This window comes from Oncorhynchus gorbuscha, linkage group LG24 (genome assembly GCF_021184085.1).
Source record: "Oncorhynchus gorbuscha isolate QuinsamMale2020 ecotype Even-year linkage group LG24, OgorEven_v1.0, whole genome shotgun sequence".
NCBI classification, from domain to species: Eukaryota; Metazoa; Chordata; class Actinopteri; order Salmoniformes; family Salmonidae; genus Oncorhynchus; species Oncorhynchus gorbuscha.
This window is the reverse complement of record NC_060196.1, coordinates 18,942,610-18,949,651: the sequence shown is the minus strand read 5'-3', so window position 1 is coordinate 18,949,651 and position 7,042 is coordinate 18,942,610. Positions and strand designations below refer to the sequence as shown.

Below are 7,042 nucleotides of genomic sequence, written 5' to 3'. Positions count from 1 at the left end.
GGTAGTGGCCAGACGGAAGCCACTCCTCAGTAAAAGGCACATGACAGCCCACTTGGAGTTTGCCAAAAAGCACCTAAATGACTCTCAGACCATGAGAAACAATGTCCTCTGGTCTGATGAAACCAAGATTGAACTCTTTGCACCATCTCTAAGGTGAAGCATGGTAGTGGCATGCTTTTCAGCGGAAGGGACTGGGAGACTAGTCAGGATCAAGCGAAACATGAACGGAGTACAGTACAGAGAGATCCTTGATGAAAACCTGCTCCAGAGCGGTCAGGACATCAGACTGGGGGCGAAGGTTCATCTTCCAGCAGGACAACGATCCTAAGCACACAGCCAAGACAACTCAGGAGTGGCTCGGGACAATGAATGTCTCTGAATATCTGTGAGTGGCCCAGCCAGAGCCCGAACTTGAACCCTATCAAACAAATCTGAAGAGACCTGAAAATAGCTGTGCAGTGACGCTCCCCATCCAACCTGACATAACTTGAGCGGATCTGCAGAGAAGAATGGGAGAAACCCCCCAAATACAAGTGTGCCAAGCTTGTAGCGTCATACCCAAGAAGACTCAAGGCTGTAATCACTGCCAAAGGTGCTTCAACAAGGTACTGAACAAATTGATATTTCACTTCTTGTTTTATAAATTTGCAAAATATTCTATAAACTGGTGTTTGCTTTGTCATATGGGGTGTTGTGTGTAGATTTTATCTTATTTTTGAATCCATTTTAGAATAAAGGCTGTAATTTAACAAAATGTGGAAAAATTCAGGGCTTCTGAATACTTTCCGAATGCTCTGTAATATACAGTCCAATGGCATAAAAAGTGTTTATTGCAACTGTCAGAAAGCATGCAACCAAGTTAGATTTTAGTCTAGCATTGCAAGACATTTGAGTGGGTTTTTATATCAAATCACAATATTTTAGGGATTTACTGTAGAACGTCGGATATTGATTGAATTCAAATCAGAAACGATACAAAAATCAACATGTTAAAGGCTTGTTAAAAACAGGGAAATTGTATACTAGGCTAATATTAAATGTTTTTACTTTCTCAGTGCTAGAGAAAGATATCTACAGTACCTGACTTCATACTGAAGTTAAAGAGTTGAGGTTCACAAACGTTTTTTGTTGTAACCCATTTTCAAAGTGTCTTTCAAAATGGTATTGTTATTAGCTACCAAATAGACAACAACATATTTTGTTATCTGCAATGCAAGACAATTTGGTGGTGGGTTTTGACCCCTTTTTGGAAACACCAAATACCCTGCAATTGATAATGACTTCAGGCATTTTGGGGATTTCATCCTTGTATTTGGACTTGTAGAGCCTTCCACCTTATGTTACATTTACATTACATTTAAGTCATTTAGCAGACGCTCTTATCCAGAGCGACTTACAAATTAGTGCATTCACCTTATGACATCCAGTGGAACAGTCACTTTACAATAGTGCATCTAAAGCTTAAGGGGGGTGAGAGGGATTACTTATCCTATCCTAGGTATTCCTTAAAGAGGTGGGGTTTCAGGTGTCTCCGGAAGGTGGTGATTGACTCCGCTGTCCTGGCGTCGTGAGGGAGTTTGTTCCACCATTGGGGGGCCAGGGCAGCGAACAGTTTTGACTGGGCTGAGCGGGAGCTGTACTTCCTCAGTGGTAGGGAGGCGAGCAGGCCAGAGGTGGATGAACGCAGTGCCCTTGTTTGGGTGTAGGGCCTGATCAGAGCCTGGAGGTACTGAGGTGTCAGAGTAGTTTCACTCCTGTTTTGAAAGCATCACAAATAGAATTGCCCCTTTCTGTAAACTAAACAGAACACAACAGACAAACATATACATAATGACGGATCTTAAAACGTAATTAATTTATTGATAATGTAATAATCAGCTTTGAACAGCAGCTAATATCAACATAATTTAAGTAAACAAGGTGGAGACATGGGAGTCAGAGTTCTCTCTCTTGTTCCTCTGGCGACGCCCATCTCATTTCCCTCCCGCTGCTGGGGCCGGTGTGGCGGAGGCAGCAGGGGCGGGAGCTGCAGCAGGAGTTGCTACAGGAGTGGCAGCGAGTCTGGGCATAAGGGAAGTATGATGGGTACTGTGGTGGCTGATAGTGGTAAAACCCTCCCAAACCACGCCCATTACCCCTGAACATCTGTAGAGAGAGAGTGAGAGAGAGAGAGAGAGAGAGAGAGAGAGAGAGAGAGAGAGAGAGAGAGAGAGAGAGAGAGAGAGAGAGAGAGAGAGAGAGAGAGAGAGAGAGAGAGAGAGAGAGAGAGAGAGAGAGAGAGAGAGAGAGAGAGATGGATGGATGGATGGATGGATGGATGGATGGATGGATGGATGGATGGATGGATGGATGGATGGATAGTCAGTGTTACAGGGATGTTCTGGATTCAAATATACTAGTAATCATATTCAAATAGTAGCCCATACTATAGTACTCTAATAGATAGAATACCTAATAGATACCAATAGATGGTGCTAAATATTACCATACCTCATCACTAGCTGAGCGCTCCTCTCGATCATGTTCCTCAGACACCTGCACACACAAACAAAATCACAGGGTGAATGATATTATGGTATAAAGTGATCATCACTCAAAGTGTGAACTTTCTGTGGAAGGAGCAATCTCTTGATGTATTGATGTGTAAATTGAAGGCTTGATGTTGTATTTCAAGAATTCTTACAAGAATGGAAGAACAAAGTCCAATCAGGCACATCACTAGGAATAGTAGTTTCATGGTCACCATGGAATTCTTGAAATGAAAAAGATGTACAGTGAATTCAAAGCTAGACACGCATGACTAAACTCCACAACAGTATTCTTTGAAGCTCTTACCTGTTCAAGTGATGTAAAAGGGTTAGAAAGTTGGTATTAAAGATGAGACACTGATGCTGTATTGCAACTGAACAGCTAGAATGTGCTTTTTATAGACCGTTTTAGTTCATAGTCAACCACTGAGCATTCAGTCAACCAATGAGCTTTAAGGGATAGTATTGTCATCCAATGCGTGTCCTAAAGATGTCAAATGTGATGAAAATAGGCATTTGGTGGGTAATCCTAAAAATACATATATCCACAGTCCCCACAAACAACAATGTCTCAACAGTATTAAGAAACTGCTGTTCAAAAGTTTTGAAACTGTAAATGATTAATTCACCTGGTTTTTGGGGATTGCGGAGGCTAAATTAACACATCATGCAACGTACGTTGTGTATTCACTAGGTTTAACAAATGTTACATTTATTGATAACATATTGTTTCAAATTGTAATGTACAACTTGATTTTATGCAATATAGCTAACGTACCACACTTCATTTACATTTCTCAGTTATGCAATGCAATGTACACAACACTTAATTTTAATTTCCACAAACATTATTAGCATTCTTCAGAGGAATGGAGGGACATACAATTGAGCTTGAAATAATAATTTGTTGATTGAACAGAAATGCATAAAGGAATTACAAATCATCGTGTAAAGTGTAGATTTCCACAGAGTGCTGAATGGTGGCGTGGGTGAACATTCTGTGTGATGCAGGATATCAAGCAACGTACTTTTTCTGATAGACAGAAAAGTACATTAATTAATATAAAGATCCATTTTATCTTATGTAAGTGGGAGTTTAATATACAATACATTCGAAAAGTACTCAGACCCTTAACTTTTTCCACATTTGTTTTTATGTTACAGCCTTATTCTAAACATGTTTTTTTGTTTATCCTTCATCAGTCTGCACACATTACCCCATAATGACAAAGCAAAAACTTTTTTTCAACATTTTTCATTGGACATGATTTTGAAAGGCACACACCTGTCTATAAGGTCACATAGGCTGGATTTGAACCCAATCAAACATCTCTGGAGAGACCTGAAAATAGCTACAGTGGGGCAAAAAAGTATTTAGTCAGCCACCAATTGTGCAAGTTATCCCACTTAAAAAGATGAGAGAGGCTTGTAATTTTCATCATAGGTACACTTCAACTATGATCCAGAAAATCACATAGTATGATTTTTAATGAATTTATTTACAAATTATGGTGGAAAATAAGTATTTGGTCAATAACAAAAGTTTTATCTAAATACTTTGTTATATACCCTTTGTTGGCAATGACAGAGGTCAAACGTTTTCTGTAAGTCTTCACAAGTTTTTCACACACTGTTGCTGGTATTTTGGTCCATTCCTCCATGCAGATCTCCTCTAGAGCAGTGATGTTTTGGGGCTCTTGCTGGGCAACATGGACTTTCAACTCCCTCCAAAGATTTTCCATGGGGTTGAGATCTGGAGACTGGCTAAGCCACTCCAGGACCTTGAAATGCTTCTTACGAAGCCACTCCTTCGTTGCCCGGGCGGTGTGTTTGGGATCATTGTCATGCTGAAAGACCCAGCCACGTTTCATCTTCAATGCCCTTGCTGATGGAAGGAGATTTTGAGTGAAAACCTCACGATACATGGCCCCATTCATTCTTTCCTTTACACGGATCAGTCGTCCTGGTCCCTTTGCAGAAAAACAGCCCCAAAGCATGATGTTTCCACCCCCATGCTTCACAGTAGGTATGGTGTTCTTTGGATGCAACTCAGCATTATTTGTCCTCCAAACACAACGAGTTGAGTTTTTACCAAAAAGTTATATTTTGGTTTCATCTGACCATATGACATTCTCCCAATCTTCTTCTGGATCATCCAAATGCTCTCTAGCAAACTTCAGACGGGCCTGGACATGTACTGGCTTAAGCAGGGGGACGCGTCTGGCACTGCAGGATTTGAATCCCTGGCGGCGTAGTGTGTTACTGATGGTAGGCTTTGTTAGTTTGGTCCCAGCTCTCTGCAGGTCATTCACTAGGTCCCCCCGTGTGGTTCTGGGATTTTTGCTCACTGCTCTTGTGTTCATTTTGACCCCACGGGGTGAGATCTTGCGTGGAACCCCAGATCGAGGGAGATTATCAGTGGTCTTGTATATCTTCCATTTCCTAATAATTGCTCCCACAGTTGATTTCTTCAAACCAAGCTGCTTACCTATTGCAGATTCAGTCTTCCCAGCCTGGTGCAGCTCTACAATTTTGTTTCTGGTGTCCTTTGACAGTTCTTTGGTCTTGGCCATAGTGGAGTTTGGAGTGTGACTGTTTGAGGTTGTGGACAGGTGTCTTTCATACTGATAACAAGTTCGAACAGGTGACATTAATACAGGTAACGAGTGGAGGACAGAGGAGCCTATTAAAGAAGAGGTTACGGGTCTGTGAGAGCCAGAAATCTTGCTTGTTTGTAGGTGACCAAATACTTATTTTCCACCATAATTTGCAAATAAATTCATTAAAAATCCTACAATGTGATTTTCTGGATTTCCCCCCCCCCCCCCCCTCATTTTGTCTGTCATAGTTGAAGTGTACCTATGATGAAAATTACAGGCCTCTCTCATCTTTTTAAGTGGGAGAACTTGCACAATTGGTGGCTGACTAAAAACTTTTTTTGCCCCACTGTAAGTGCAGCAGAGAAAAGCAGAAAGACAGAGAGGAGTGACTGCATCAATAACCCTTGCTCTGACCCAACTGCATCCCTTCCTTATGCATATTATATTAGGAAGCTATAATTTAAGAGCATTTAAGATCAATCACAATCAGTAAAAAATAATCATGCTAGCTAAATAGCAGATTTACATCAATCATCAACATCAATGTTCAACTGATAGCCCAACCTCTTTTCCCAATGTCAATCATGTCTTAAGGAGGCAATTACCCTTGATCATTACTCAGTGCCATTACATTATGCATAAGAGTCATTGGACAAAGGTGTCTTCTGTATGTGGGAGTTTTGTTGAAAGCCCCAACGCTCAACCTGAACGTTAACACGAGTCGCTTGCTGTATGATTTTGGAAGCATATGAGTGATATGCTTTTTTTTAAACACAAGGTTAGATTTATACACACCTAGATAGGGTTAGAGTTAGTGTCCTCGTGTTACAGCGCTTGTTTACAGAAAACAGACGGAAGACAAAAGTCGACCGAGCACCTGTGCTAATATCAAGCATGCGCCAAACGACTTTGTGTAACTGTAACTCGGAAGTGTATCAGAAGTGTGGTTTCGTCGGATGGAGGCCCCGTAGCTTTATGGATCTGGGCAAAACTGCTAAAGTAAGTGTATATTTTTTACTTTTTCACCGCTCTGTCTATCCCCGTAGCGTTGAACGCAAGGGAAGCCAGTGAGCATTTGGCCTCCCTTGATAAAAAAATATAAAAAAATAATTGCCAATCAGTGTTGACTGAAACTGAGTGAGTTTAGCTGTGAATAGTCCTGGCGCACCAACAAAAAAAACTGTCAAAGGATTTGGCTTCAGATTTAAAAAAAACTTGGATTGTTGCATCTCGTTTTGTTGTTGTCTTCCTGTGGCTAGTTAGTTAGCTAAAGTTGTCGTTTTCCTAAATTAGTCATCGATGGAGATAGGGATATGGACTTGTGGTTTTACTTAATTCTCCGGACTGGCCAATGATTATAACGAAGATTCTGATCCAACCATAAATTCATACATTGTGCCCCTGGCCTAAGAGGATAGAAGTTCAACATGTACAGTACAAGACAAAAGTTTGGACAAACCTACTCAAGGGTTTTTCTTAATTTTTGCTATTATCTACATAGAATAGATTATAGAATAATAGTGAAGACGTCAAAACTATGAAATAACACCTATGGAATCAAGTATTAACCAAAAAAGTGTTAAACTAATCAAAATATATTTTATATTTGAGATTCTTCAAAGTAGCCACCCTTTGCCTTGATGACAGCTTTGCACACTCTTGGAATGCATTTCAATTAACAGATGTGCCTTGCTAAAAATGTATTTGGGGAATTTATTTCCTGCTTTTGAGCCAATCAGTTGTGTTGTGACATGGTAGTTTTGAACAAACACCCACTTCGCTCCCCACCTTTGAATGTTGCCAAACCATCATGGGACGTACAGTACATGATTATAGAATTAAGTAGGCTTATGACTACAAGTTAAACTGAGTCACCAGCTTAAAAGGTGTAATATGTAACATAATCCCCACCTT

The 7,042-nt window shown here is 40.5% G+C and overlaps 1 long non-coding RNA gene across 1 annotated transcript; it reads right to left on the bottom strand.

The window, feature by feature from the left end:
- Positions 1 to 2,057: 2,057 nt before the first annotated feature.
- LOC124012311 lies at positions 2,058 to 2,895 on the bottom strand. Its single transcript, XR_006834701.1, has 4 exons — positions 2,836 to 2,895; positions 2,684 to 2,752; positions 2,491 to 2,535; positions 2,058 to 2,145 (listed from the first exon to the last, which is right to left on the bottom strand). It is a non-coding gene; the product is annotated as an uncharacterized LOC124012311 (long non-coding RNA).
- Positions 2,896 to 7,042: the final 4,147 nt, after the last annotated feature.